This window comes from Elephantulus edwardii, unplaced genomic scaffold, assembly GCF_000299155.1.
Source record: "Elephantulus edwardii isolate Elephantulus edwardi_28Jun2011 unplaced genomic scaffold, EleEdw1.0 scaffold00028, whole genome shotgun sequence".
Taxonomy (NCBI): Eukaryota; Metazoa; Chordata; class Mammalia; order Macroscelidea; family Macroscelididae; genus Elephantulus; species Elephantulus edwardii.
The window spans coordinates 15,175,599-15,190,887 of record NW_006399778.1 but is presented as its reverse complement, the minus strand read 5'-3'; positions in this window follow the sequence as shown (position 1 = coordinate 15,190,887).

Here is a 15,289-nt window from a genome sequence, read left to right as displayed (position 1 = left end):
CTGTGGTCTTCATGGGTTTATTTGAACAGTGGGAGGTGGGGCCACTCTCTGTGGTCTGGGACAGGGTGGAGCAGAGGAGGTGGAAAATACTGCCCTTCTTGGAAGGAGGTGAAGGCCAGGGCTTATTACGGCATTTCATGCTGGCAACCAGGTTTGGGGCGTGGCCAGAGACCCTCAGGAAATCCGTGTGTCCTCTGGGCCTCCTTGTAATAGTCAGCTGTCACCCCAAAAAAAGCTGCCTAACCAACCAACCCAAATCTCAACATCACCCAGCAAACATTTATAATTATTCACCCTAAGTGTTGCACACTGCATATGCCCTTCTCAAACATGTGTTGTAATCTTTACTCCCTACCCCTGTGTTACCACCATTTGAGAATAGAGTTTTCTTCATATTGCTGAGATCCTATCAATGTAGAGTGTCTTAATCCTGATCACTTTTGAAATATAAAAGATCAGTTTAGGGACAGAAGCAAGCAAGCATAAACTAGGGAAATATAGATGCATACATAGACCACCGGGGATCTGGGTAATAAAAACAAATGAAGAAAAGATTCCCCCCCCCCGCCCCCCCAGAGCAAAGATAATCCTTTACCTTAGAATCGGGACTTCTGAGGAGTTGTGATAGGCTAGTGGTTAAGGAGTTGTGCTGCCAACCCAAAGGCACACAGTTCAAATCCACCAGCTGCTCTGTGGCAGAAGGAATTGTTATCTCCTGTGTGTGTTCATTCCAACTTCACAGTACCTAAAAGCCTCTTGTATGTTGATAAATGTGGGCTCACTAAAGCCACCCACTTACGGTTTTCTGTTATAGCAGCTTTAAGAAGCCAGAAGTCAGGGGAACTGTGGTTCCATTGCTGTAAGGTGTCAGAGCTCAGCTTCAGAATACAGGTCCATAGGCTGGTCTCTGGGACTGGGCTGGGCTCAGGCCTCTTCTACAGGTGTTTGTCCAGCTTAAAGGGACAGTGAATGATTCATTGCTCACTCCAGGAGGCAAAGCAAGTTGTTACACGGCCAAGGCCAGCATCCACCAATATCATGCTAACTTAGGGCTTGAGTTTTTCCATGTCTCAATCACCAGAAGATTCTGCGTAGCACTCACCAATTAGTTCTACGTGAAGATTAGAGAGTTCCTGGGGATGAGTGGAATCAGCCTCTCCAAGACTTAAAAAGTCACCAAGAGAGTGCCTAGAGAAAGTTGTATTCATCTGGAAGAGATGGCGACATCGCAGTAACATATAAACCCGGAGTCTTAATAGCTTAACAAATAAAGGTTTCTTTCAGGCTGGTGAAAAGCCCAGGGCAGGTTGGGCAGTCTTCTTCCCCTCTGGTGGCCTAGTGGATAAGGAGTTGTTCTGCTAACCCAAAGGCAGACTGTTTAAATCCAGCTGCTATTCAGGAGAGAGCTGGGCTGTCTCTTCCTGTGCAGTTTACAGCCTCTGAAAGCCCACTAGAGATGCCCAGCTTTGAGTTGGTTCTGACTCAGCTGGCAATGAGTTTTAAAATCTTCACCTTTTAGCTATTCCCCCCAAAACATGAGCTTTTCAGGGTAGAAGAAGAGAGTTTGGCAAATCACTGTGGAAGGCAGAAAAAAATGTGTCAAAGGTGTCCACATCCTGAACCCCCAAAATAGTGACCATATGACCTTACATAGCAAAAGGTGATAAGCCTCTGCAAGGTCACAGCCGTTGAAAATATGGACCCCAGTTCTATCCTGCACACATGGGTCACCACGAATCAGAGGGGTTTTCTTTGCATGTTTCTTCGAAGCCATGAAGATATCCTGGAGGATCAGGCCCATCCCTACAACTTCAGACCCTATACACGCCTGACCGGGGGTTAGGAAGTGGCTCTGTTCTATACGGTCACAGCATTCCCATCCAAGTCAGGATGTGAATGGTCAATTCAGTACATTCCCACATTGACTCCTAAATCTCTGTCTCTTCATAGCTCTTCTTTGGAATCCTACAGTGTATCTCAACCACCTCTGTGAGGTTTCTGACATGTATCTCCAATTTCATGTGCCCAAACCCCAACTTTTCACGTCTCCTTTCCTTTTCCCTGTCAAACGATGCTCTTTCTCAGGCATCATCTCTCAGGAAACAAGACAATCATCAACCGAGCTGCTCGGGTCAAATACTTAGCTATTCTCATTAATCCTTCTCATCCATCTCCACCCAATGGAACAGAAAATCGTGTTCACCTTGTTCCTGAAACATCCTGAATTCAGTCATTCCTATCCTGTATGGCTACCACCCTGGACAAAGCTGCCTCTCTGTTGGAAGATTCCTACCTCAGCCTCCTGTTGGGACCGCAGATTGCCTTTATGCCACCACCCCCCATGGTGTCCAGTCCCCTCTCCCCAATCATGGTGATCCTCTTAAACATAGATCATTTCATGGTGCTAATCAACTCAGAATCTCCAATGCCTTCGCATCATTAAACGGATCCAGCCAGTCCCCAGGTTACAAAGGAGATCCTTTCCTAACTGTCTAACAATGGAAGTTGGTTCCTAATTTGTAGGCAAATTGAAACAGGTGCATATGGTCTGCATTTTAGCCTCATTTTGGTGCAAGAAATGGCTCAAAACCTTTCCAAAAGCTGTACATGCAGCAGCGGAGGTGATTGTGATTGGATAATTTGTGGTAAGTAGGGCTTGGTTCAATTGATTCAAACTGAGGACTGACATGGCGGGTTAGGGGGAGAATGAGAAAAGAGTGGATAGATAATGAACAGTGCATTTGAACAGATGAGGGGAAGAACTGTCTGAAAGGAATATATGATTAGGCATTATATGTATGACAACAATCTGCGATAAGAGCTGCATTGCAAAGTGGGCTGGGGGAGGGAGAAGGAAGAGGGAGGAAAATGTGCAATAATGAATCAACTTTAAAAAAGAAAACGAAGTGAGGGGAAATTTCCATAAAATTCAAGAGCAAGTAGGAGTTGTCCACAGGAGCCTTGGTGACAATGCATAGTGTTTTGGTCTAATAACTAAAAGGTCAGCAGTTCAAATCCTCCAGGTGCTCCATGGGAGAAAAATTAAGTTTCCTCCTATCAAGATTTACGGCTTCAAAAATCTTGTGAAGGGGTGGGAAGTATTTCACAGACTGAGAATTTGACCTTAAGTCTTTAAGTCTGGGAACTCCTGGAAAACCCAAACCTTTATTGGCTGCACAAGGCACAACCTCTCTCACCCCCTCTGGCTTTGTCTCAAAGCTCAGTTTCCTGTCACCCCTTTATGTCACATCCATTGTTCATCTGCTCCTACAGCTGTGGAAGCCCATTCCTTTCTTGGGGTCTTTGCTCTTACCTGTTCCTTCTCTCTGCCTAGAACTGACTTTACCTTGACTTGTTATTGTTGATTACCATCTAGTTGAGCATGACTCTTAGTGACCCTATGAACGAAAAGCCTGAAGCCCCTCTACAACTATCGGCATTTATTCATAGAGTTTTCAGAGGCATGTTGTTTAGGAAGTGGATGCCACCCCTGCTTCCAAAAGCAGGACTCCTTGCTATTAGGTGGTAGCTTAACTGTTGCATCCATCCCACCTCCATTGCTATGTGGCAATAATCAGCATGGATTCACTCTTTTGCACGGGGATGGATCCAGCCCTCACCCTCTAACTTCTCCAGTGTCAATCACCAGCCACTTACGGAGTACAATCTCTCTCCAATTGTAGCCATGCAGAGCTGGGTCAGAGCTTAGGTGTTAGAGGGACACTGGTTTTCAGACCAGCTGAATCGCACGGCATTTCTCAGGCCCTCATCATCCAGATGCTATGCATCAGAAAGCTAGACAATCGCTAGAGCTGATAAGAAGAATTGATGCCTTTGAGCTGTGATGCTGGAGAAAACCACTGATATACCATGGACAGCTAGGAGCACAAACAGGCTCGTTCTAGAGATGGTGAAACCAGGTTGTTCCTTGGAGGCAAGGATTCTAAAGCTTTGTCTGAAATACTTTGGACATGTTGTAAGGAGAGACCAGTCCTTGGAGAGGGACGTCATGCTTGGGAGGGTGGAGGAGGGGAAGACCCTCAGTGAGATGGATTGATTCAGTGAGTGGGGTAATCGGGGTGGGTGTGTCAGAGACGATGAGGTTAGCTCAGGATTGAGCAGGGTTTAGGGTTGTTGTATAAAGAGTCACTATGAGTAGCAAGCGACTCAACAGCACATAACAGCAACAAGAAGTCACCCAGACCAAGATCAGAGCTCACATTCTTTTGACCACCAAATGATCAAGAGTGTCGCCTGCTAATTCTCACTGCTATGGGTTTATTAATTTAAGGAAACCACTCACAGGCTCTTACAGAGTCTATAGCTACAACTTTATCCTAACAACAACAAAGGATACAAGCAAAGAGCCACAGGTCTTGGGGTAGAGGAGGTTGCCAAGTTACAGCATAGAGATCCTGTGTCCCCAGGAGGACCACCATCCTCTGCTGTGCATGGCCACCAACCACAAAGCCTCTCTGAGCGTCCATGTTCAGGGCTCTTATCAGCTTCATCACATGGTCATTGTGCTTCCCAAAGCTTGGTCAGTATCAGACCCCAAGTTGTCCCTCTTAGCGTGGTTAGAACCCAGTCATTATCATCCAGCATTGGCCTGGCTTGAAAGAGCAAAGGCCAATCATCGCCAAGACTTTGTGATATGAAAGATCAGTCATTGATTACTTCTCACTGGGACATGAGTAAGCTTGGTTGCTCTGCTGGTCAACGTCAGGTTTGGTTGATCTGAGCTGGGTTCACTCTGTGTCTGTAATCAGCTGGTACATGAGCTGGGGGCTATCTGGTCAACCTCAGTTGGGATGACTAAGCTCTGCCCCATATAGATTGTCATTGTCTAGTAGGCTAACGTGGTGAAAACAGAGAAGCAAGAGAGACCTAAGGCCTTAGGAATTGTGTGTCACTTTCTGTGTCATTCTATTGGTCAACACAAATCACAAGCCAGCCCAGATCCAAGGCAGGGAAATAGATTCTGCCTCTGCAGGGGAGGAGCTGCAAAGCTACGGTGTGGGCAGAGGGAAGGAAGATGCCAGTAGAACCATTTTTTAAATCTACAACAGCCCGAATGACGACGACCAAGAGAGAGCTACGTTGGCCTAGTGGAAGGAAGCTGTGCTACCAAGCTGAAGGTGGGTGATTGTCATCTGTGGCCCTCAGCCAGGTTCAAATTGTCTTCCTGTCAAACATTCTTCTAGGTGGTATAGCACTGGTCTGTGCGTTGCTGTACAGAGGTAACTCGTGATTGCTGTGATGCTGAAGACTGTGACAGTGATGTGCCAATCGTGGTAATGGGCACCCATGGTGGACAGTGTTGGCTGGAGCTTCCCGACTAAATCAAGACTGGAAGCAGGAGTGGCATCCACTTCCAAAATGGCTTGTCTCCAGAAATTCTATGTACGAACAGTGCTCAGACTGTTCGTTCATAGGGTCGCTATGAGTCGTCTATGACTCGACGGCATTAAACAACAACAACAACAGCCCGAGAGTCAGAACTTGATATTCTACTTGATGTTCTAGGATCTTGGTTTCCCAACCAGCATGCCATATCCATTTGAGCTAGGTTTCACTTTTAAAAATATAACAAAGAAATGATTGACTCCTGCCATAAATGGCATCGCTAGGTGGTATGAATGGTAAACACACTTGGCTAAGGTTGGCAATTCACCCAAAGGTGCATGGGAAGAAAGGCCTGTAGATCGACTTGCAAAAAGTCAGCCACTGGGAACCTTATGAAGCAGAGTTCTTCTCTGACACTCCCGGGTTCACCACAAGCCACAGTCAGCTTGATGGCTACTAGTTTTATTCAACAAATATGCTCATGCCCACATTGTGCTAGGCACTGCACTATGGATGGCAACACAAAGCAGATGTTCTTTGGATGCTGACGGCCTTCAGGCATTCATCAGCAGGTAGACACCCTGGCCAGGTGACCAGACAACAGCCACACACACACAACCACCTAGCTCCTCAGGCTGCTTCCTCCATCCTCAAAGCCCTGCTCTGTCTCACTCCAGCCACCTGACTCCTCCACTGCCTGCCAGCAATTTTACATAAGCCTCTGCTGCACAGTGCCTTTACTTGTTTTCTGGAAAGAACTAAAAAGAAAAGAAAAGAAAAAAAAGATTTGTTCCTTCTCCTTGCCTTAATAGAGGGAAGCCCATGTAGGCATGAAATTGGAATTGCTTTGCCCTATTAACAGTGTGGTCGTTGGGCTCCGTTGACCCCTGAAGTGCATTAATATCTCAGCAGCAAGTGGGTGAACTGCATAACTCGACGAGGGACACGCCTGGAGAGAGCTTGCTGGGAGCCTGGAGGGGACAGGTCAGGTTGTGGATTTGAGGATGCTGATTCCTATGCAGGCCACAGTGGGTGGTGGACTTATCCAACCTGGGACTGAGGGTTGCGGGAGGAGGGATGGATAAATGAGACTGGAATCCCTCAATTGGCAAATCCTGAGCATCCCCACTGGCACAGGAGACACAAAGACAAGTGGGGCAGGCTTGACCCTTGAGGAGCCCCCAGTCCATTCAGAATGACAGACTCGTGCAAAGAGAATTACAGTGCCAAGCAGTTTGGACTGGAATGAAAATATAAAGAACATGCAATAAATAGCACAATAGAAGTAAAAATTTGTTAAGTCCAACAGAAATCAGGGGAGGCTTCCTAAAGGTGGTAGCATTACAGTCAAACCTTGGAAAGTATGAGGAGGCATTGATTTCAATTTTTTAATTTCACATTTCAATGCTGCAGGTCCTTAAAGGGAGGAGGGCCTTAGCTCTAGTCTAGAATGCCTTGTTCTCTGAGGCCTATCTCTTTAAAAAGATTCAGTGCTTTTTATAATAACCCAAAAGTGAAAGCAACCCAGATATCAAAGGACTGGGGAGAGTATAAATAAAACCTGCTACCTCCACATATTGGAATATTATTCTACCATGAAAAGGAATAAAGCACCAAGACATGCTATAATCTGGATCAACCTTTGATCCATGCTGAGCAAAAGAAGCCAGACCTGGAACGTCACTTCTGCATGGCCCCATGCATGTGACGTGTCCAGCGCAGGCAAAGCCACAGGGACAGATCACAGAGCTGGTTGCCAGGGGCAGGGTGGGGAGTGAGCACCTGCAGCACAGGGCTTTCATTCAGCTGATGACAGCATTCCTGAGCTAGATGGCAGTGATGATTACACTGCATTACAAATGTCCTAAAAGCCACCAAATTGCACACGTTAAAATGATGAATTTTATGCTATACAAATTTTACCTCAATTTTGAAAAAAGGAAAATGTTAGATTGTGTGGACATTTGGCTGCTGGTTGCAGACCAGGCCACTCATCACCCCTGTTGGTGAAAGTGCTGTCCTCATGTCTGTCCTTCACCCCAGTGCTCTGGTTTTGCATAGAGACCTCTCGGGCTGGCCAGCTGCTCCCTGGGCCACTGTGCCTACGATGCCCCTGATCCCTGCTGGACTCCAGCATCACAACTGCTCATTCAGCTACACTTCCGGACCCCACCTGGGGCCCACAGTCTCCGTCACGTGTCAGTCTGCCTCTTCCTGGAGATCGAGATCTTCAAGTCAGCTCATGAGCAGCAAATGCCTGTAGCTGCCTCCGCACTGTCTCCATGGTGCAGCTCCAAGGTCAGACCAGCCTTTCTCAGGACTGGGCTCTGCAGGTGTGAATAGCCAGGCTCCTTCCTATCACCAGCAGGAGGTAGAGGAGGCTGCTGCTCAACTCATGGAGACCCTGCATTATAACAGAACAAACCCCAGCCTAATCTTGAGACATCCTCACAGGATGCCTCATCCCATCGCTGAAGTCATCATGTTAATCTATCTCTTTGATGGTTGTCGTCTTCTTGGTTGATGCTCTACTTTTTCCAGCATTCTGTCCTTTTCCAGGGTTTGGCACCCTTCTGACAACATGCCCAAAGTATGGGAGGCAGTTTCACTCTCCTCACCTCTAAGAAGGGCCCTAGTTGAACTCTCTCCAAGACAGGTTTGCTTGTTCTTTTGATAATTCATAGAATATGCAATACTCTTTGTGAACATCACATCACAGTCACAAATCACAGTTGTTGTTGTTGTTGTTGTTGTCAAAGTGACCCTATAAACAACTGAGCTGAACTTTGCTCTATCCTGTACCATTCTTATCATCTCTGATAAACTTGAGCCCATTTTACAGTCACTGAGTCAATCTGTCTCATTGAGGACGGGTCTTCCTCTCTTTCACTAACCCTCGACTTCTCCAAGCATGATGTCCCTCCCAACCACATGCCCAAAATATGTGAGATGAAACTCTGCTATCCTTGCTTCCAAGGAGCATTCTAGCAGCACTTTCTCCAAGACATATTTGTTCGTTTGTTTGGCAGCCCATGCCTTTAATATGGATTGAAGCTCAACATCAAGAAAACAAAGATTCTCACCATTGGGCCAATTGGCAGCACCATTATAAATAGAAAAGAAATTGAGGTTGTTAACAATTATAGCTTGCTCGGCTCCACAATCAACACTCTTGGCACTAGCAGTCAGGAAATCAAAAGACAAATTTCACCGGGAAAACTGCTGTCAGGGACGTCTCTAGAGTACTGAGAAGCAGCAATGTCAGTCTAGAGACTAGGGTACACCTGATGTAGGCCATGGTCTTCATAATTATTTACTATGTATCAGAGAACTAGACAATGACTAGGGATGACAGAAGAAGAATTGATGCCTTTGAGTGATGGTGCTGGAGTCTTGAATATGCCATGGACTGCCGAGAAAACAAATAGGTCTGTCTTGGAGAGGGTGAAACCAAGTTTCTCTTTGTAGACTAGCATTTTGAAGCTCCATCTCACATATTTTGGGCACATGGCCAGGAGGAGTCAGTCCTTGTAGAAGGATATCATGCTCAGAAGTGTGGAGGGACAGTGCAGGAGAGGAAGACCCCGAATGAGAAGGATTGATATTATAACTTGGGGCAATGAACGTGGATGTGTCAGAGTCAGTGAGATTGGGTCAAGACAAGGCAGTCTTCAGAGCTGTTGTACATAGGGTCACTATGAGTGGCAGGGAAGTCTACAGCACTTAACAACAACAATGGGATATTCAGCACTCTTCTCCAACACCACAGCTCAAAGGCATAAATCTTTCATCTGTAATCTATTCCCTGTCAAACTTTCACATGCATAAAAAATCACAATAGGTTTTATTAAATGCATAGGTGTACATGGTGCAAGAAAACCATAGAAACCAAAAAAACAAGGCCCCCGGTTTCTGCTTTCTGTTCAGGTGAGCTGACAGCCCTGGGCAGATCTTCAAGCAGGGACTTCTGTTCATTTCCCAGGGCAATGAGGGACAGGTAGTGCCAGAGGGCATTCCCTCAGGAGCTTGGGATGCTGATGGAGATTAAAGAGAGAGGTGCAGAGAAGGAGCCAATTAAAGTGAGGAAACACTGAGTAAGTGAGAAGGGATCTGAAAAGGGAGTTAAAAGGGGCTATGTGGAAGCAGACAGGAAGGGGAGCCATGTCTGAGAGGAAAAGGGAGCTAGTGAGCATAGGTCACTGGAGGATGGGAGCCCTTGAAGGGACAAGTAGTCCCCTGAGGGGCAGAGCAGGGGGTGATGGGACACAGTAAAGGTATTCATGGGGAGAGAAATCCTAAAAGTGCTGAGGGTGCTGTGTCCTGGGGTCGGAGAGAGGAAAAATTCAGGACAGAGTGAGGAGAGGAGAATCAGAAACCTGATAGAAATGTGACAAACTAGGAAAGAGAATGAGAAAGAGGAAGGAGGGGAAAGGCAAAGGGAGAGAGAAGAAGGAAAGAAGGAAAGGTTGACTGCTCTCCAAATGAGAGGTTCAAGTCCTCCTCAGAAGAAAAGAAAGAAAGAAGAGGAGAAGAAGAAGAGAAAACAAACAGGGGAGAGAAAATGAGAACAAATTCAGAGATAGAGACAGTGAGAAGAGAGACAAGGTGCAGGGAAGAAAAGCCAGTGAGCAGAGACTGGGAACAGCCCAGCCTAAGAAGGGGAGACATAGACCCATGTGGGGGAATTTTCCACAAAGCACTTAAGCTATCATGTCAGTGATTATGCCCCTGGCCTCCTCTGGGAGCGACAGGCCTGAGTGATGAGTGGAAGGAAATAGATGTGCAAAATACATGCATTTTTCCAAATGGGTCCTGTCGCCTGCGACAGGCCTAAATGTCAGCGTATACAGCAGAGCCCTGCTGCCAGCTGCTACCAACCTTAGGGGTGAGGGGCCTGGAGCTGCCTCCCCACCCCTCCTCTCTGTCTCTCTCCATTCTTCCCTCTCCTCCCAGGTTCACTGTCTATACAATATCCCAGGACCCTTACTGTTCCAACTCTAGGCTCACATTCTCTGTCCCTCTTATTTCCCAGAGTTCCTAGAGGCCCTGAAACCTTACTTGTCCAATCACAAGGTAGCAACTGGTTGCCATCTAGTTAACCTGAGTTAGGGAGCCTGATGTGTGTTCTAGTAGAACAGTGCTCCACAGGGTCCCCAGTGGCTGGTTTCCATCTGTAGACTTTCAGAATTTCCTTCCAAGGCATCTCTAGGCAGACTTAAGCCACAAACCTTTTGGTTAATAACCAAGCACTTAATTACTTGTATGATTCAAAGATTCTTGACCACAGAAGGGGGGGGGGAATCAAATTCATTGTTGTCAAGTTGAAATTGACTCATAGTTGACTTGCCATTGTTTCTCTGAGGGTGTAAATCAAATGGGAAGAGATTACCCACCTTTCTCCCAAGGAGCCACTGGGGGATTCAAACTACCAGAGAGGCACAGCCTTTAGGTTAGCTGCCTATGAGCTATGCAGGTTACCAAAGGGAACTAAAAAATTCCAAAACAAAGTTGAAACCAACTCATTGCTGACCCTCCAGTGGTTTTTCAGATGTTCTAAACCACATAGGAGAACATTGTCCATCCTTTTCCCACAGAGCAGTTGGTGGATTTTAACTGTGTATCTTAGTGTAAAAGAGCAAGGGCCTTGTGGGGATGGCCATACCTGACTTTTACCAACTTCACAAAGGGGAAATGTCCTTGTCAATAGCATCAACACTACAACACCAATTTCCATAAGGTAAGACATGTCCCAAATGCTCCCATACCTCTTTCCACCCATCTCAACACTAATCTTACTGCTTTACTGGGTCCAAAATCCGATGTGATAGTTCTAGACCATACAGAACCATATTAGGGTAATCAAAAGGCTATAATTCAAGTTAATAGCAGAATACAGTTAGAACAGCTTCCAAAATGTGCTTGCAGGTACTTCAGTCTTGAGCCTCATGGCTTTAGGCCAGTTTTACAAAGTTCTCAGTCCTGCCAGTATTGGCTCTCCACCCACAGTCCAACAAACTTGAGCAAAAGGCTTTTAGTTCTAGTTCAATGGTGTAGCAATCCCAAGGTCCACTCTATCTCATGTCAAGTCTCTGGTTCTCCACTGTGGCTGCTATGTCTGTTACTCCCATAGGCCCTAGTCTGGCCAGAACAAGAATTTATCTGGTCCTGAAGAGTATCTTACACTTTCTTGCTTCTTCTTTGCTGGCAGTGAGGTTTCTCCCTTTCTGCTGCTGAATCCACTCTTTAATGGTGAGACCAGCCAATCCCCTTATGGATTGGTGAGACTAGCCAATCCCCTTGTGGACAGGCTAACACACCACATCCATATACCCATCCATCCACATGGCAAAGTAAGATAATGGATAGGGAAATACTATTGGACAATAAACCCTTAACACCACACTTTGAGTCAGCATCACAACTCTTTCCCCACTACGCCATCAAAGCACAGAATCCCTGCTGAAGGGCTCAGATTTTAGTCTGTTAAGAGGAGCACAGCAGATGGGACACAGTACAGCTGGAAAACTGAGGACCAAAGAGAAAAGCTGCCTGCCCAAGGTCACCCAGTAAGTTAATGGGGAAACAAGGACAGGAAGCCAGATTGGCTGACCACTTCCATCCCCTTCTCCAGGATTTCATGGGGTTGTCTACCTAATGAAGAAAATATTAACTCAGCTAGCGGGTCTTGCTCCCACATTATTTGGGGCCAGGGCAGAACTGCAGAGGTGGGTCATCTCAGGATTTAAAGAAGTCTAGGATTTAAATAACATTGCCTTCCTATGAGGCCGTTTCCACTTGACTCCTTTTTCTCAATCTCCTCTTCTATGTGTGTGAACGTGCATGTGTGCACACACCCCTGTGTTGAGGTTGTTCCTGGGGGACTATTAACTAAGAATAATTTATCCAAGAAATTTGTTATGTTAGAATTACCAATTAGATATGATTATAACTTACCATGGCTAACACTGCACTACTGTTGGAAATCTGAATCCCATTAAAATCTAATTAGCATATATTAAGTCGAAGGCGGTTTTACTGCAGTGCGCCAGCAGGTTGGAGCTGCGCTGGGCCGGGCATGTGGATGTGCTGCCCACTTCAGCATGCTGGCCACGTTTCCCACGGCACCCAGGTGCGTGCCAAGTTGCAGAAGGGCAGCTTTTCTCCCAAACTGAGACCAGATGGTCCAGGCCAACAGAGAGAGGCTGCTGCAGAAGTGGACGTGGAATTCCAGGCTCTGTTACTGGATGGGTGGTCGGAATCCATGGAAAGGCTCCTGTGAACTGTGATTATCACAGTCATGGCACTTTGCAGCCTGGAGGAACCTGATAGTTAGTGTAGTGACTGAAAGCTAGTATCACAGAAAGTGTCCTTTCCTAGGCTTAAGGACATGAGGCCTTATGTGAGGGTGCAGCTGCTAGCTCCTCATCCTAGCTAAGCCCTTGCTCATACAAGAGCAGCGCTTGGTGGTTCCAACAACAGGCAAAGGGCTTTACTCCCACATGTCCACTTATGACGTAAGTACTAGGGGAGCTCTGGTAGCCTAGTGGTAAAAAGCTACACTACAATACCAAAAGCATGCAGTTCAAGTCCACCAGCTGTTCTGTGTGTGATTGATTTACTGCCTCTGAAAACCCACTGGGAGTCAGCTGTGGGTCAGTTCTAATTTGACAGCATACAATAACATGCCCATGAGTGGTGGTGACATAGTCCATAGCATGTTGTGCTGCTAATCAAAAGGCTGTGCATCTCCAGTAATTAAAAATGACCAACCTCTCTGGGGCAGAAGATGGGCAGTCTCTTCCCTTTGGGATTTACAAACTCTGAAACCCAGTGGAGAGTCAGGATAAGTCAGAATAAATTCTATGACAATGAGTTTAAATATGGTTACAACTGAATTGCTCAAGGCTTATCTGAGGCTCAGAAAGGTTAAAGAACTTACCCAAGATCACATAACCACTAAGTCTCTATACAAGATTCTGTCAACATTTAAAACTAGAGCACTTTATTTTTTAAAATTGATGTCATGTTGCCTAGTCATTGTCCAGCTCTCTGATGCATAGCAAGTGATGGCAAAGATCATGGTCTGCATCAGACACACCTTAATCTTCAGACTGACATCACTGCTCTTCAGTACTTTGGAGAGGTCTCTGACTGCAGACTATCCTAATGTAATACATCTTTTAATTTGCTGACTGCTAGTACCAAGAGTGTTGATTATGGAGCCATGCAAACGAAGGCTGTTTACAATCTCAATCTCTTCACCATCCATCATGACACTGCCAAGCGGCCCATGGTGAGAATCTTTGTTTTCTTGATATTGAACTTCAATCCATAATGAAAGCTACAGTCCCTGACCTTCCACAGCAAATGCTTCAGGCCCTCCTCAGTTTCAGCAAGCAGGTCGTGGTTGCTGAATGCAGATTGTTGATGAGTCTTCCTCCAATCCTGATGCCACAGTTCTACCTCATAGAGCCCAGCCTCCCAGATAATCTGTTCTGTATATAGATTGAAAAGGTATGGAGATAGGACACATCCCTGGCATATACCCTTTCCAATTTTGAACCATGTAGTGTTTCCTTGCTCTGTTCTGACAACTGTCTCCTGGTCCAAGTATAGATTTAGCATAAGCACGATCAAATGTTCTGGGATTCCCATTCTTTTCAGAGTTAGCCACAGTTTGTTGTAGTCCACACAGACAATGACTGGGGGTGAATTGATGTCTTTGAACTGTGGTGTTGGAGAAGAGTATTGAATATACCATGGACTGCTAAGAGAACAAATTCGTCCTTGACAGCGTGAAACCAGGCTGCTCCTTGGAGGCAAGGATTCTGAAGCTCTGTCTGACATACTTTGGACATGTTGCAAGGAGGGACCAGTCCTTGGAGAGAGATGTCATGCTTGGGAGGGTAGAGGGACAGCGCAGGAAAGGAAGACCCTCTATGAGATGGATTGATTCAGTGACTGGGGTAATGGGGATAGGTGTGTCAGAGACAATAAGATTGGCACAGGATAACAATAACAACAACATGTTGTCTAAGGAAATAAAAAACGGGACATGGGGCCACAGAGTCATGAACGTCTTTCTGAAAGGACCAAAGGGAGTGAGAATAGCACGACCCCTTACTGTCCTAGAATAGAAAGCAGATAAAGAGCTCGTAACCCAGGCCCAGGGTGCCACTAGAGCCACACCAGCAGCAGGAGGTTCGCTTATTCATTGTTGACCCACAGATTGTACTCACAATGGTGGTGTCGAAAATGGGGTTTGTTAGGGAAATAAGTTGGAGAGCAGGGGAGGCAAAGAATATTACCCAATTAAAATCCGAGTTTTAGACCAACAGTCCCAAGGCACAATTCCTCAATTAGTGTAGGCTCTGGTTTCAGATCAGCAATACAAATTCAAGAAGCCTCTGATTTCCTCAATCATCTAGCAAAGTTTGCCTCAGAGCAGTTATAAATCACCTTCTCCTTAATTATCTGGCAAGCACAGCAAAACTTTTAACTGTGAACTTTATATCAGAGCTTCTCTGGTTACATCTTGCCATAGTTTCTCCACAGCCATGCCATAGTCTCTCTACAACCATCACCAGGGTCATGCCACCAAGGTGTCACTCTTACCAGATTCTTGGTCCAGTCTACCTCAATTCTTGCCACTCAGTGTGAGAAGCATTCTCTTTCTTATTTGAGTCCCACAGCTATTGATGCTTTACAAGCTCATGTGTCTGCAGTTAGGGTAACTGGAGATCAGAAGGGGCTAAGATAATAACTTTTTAAAAAGCTAGCTATAGTCTTTGCAATTGTGTGATATGCATCAGAGAGCTGGACAGTGACTAGGGATGATAGAAAGAGAATTGATGCCTTAGAGCTGTGGTGCTGGAGAAGAATGTTGAATATACCATGGACTGCTAGGAGAACAAACAGGTTTGTCCTGGAGAGGGTGAAGCCA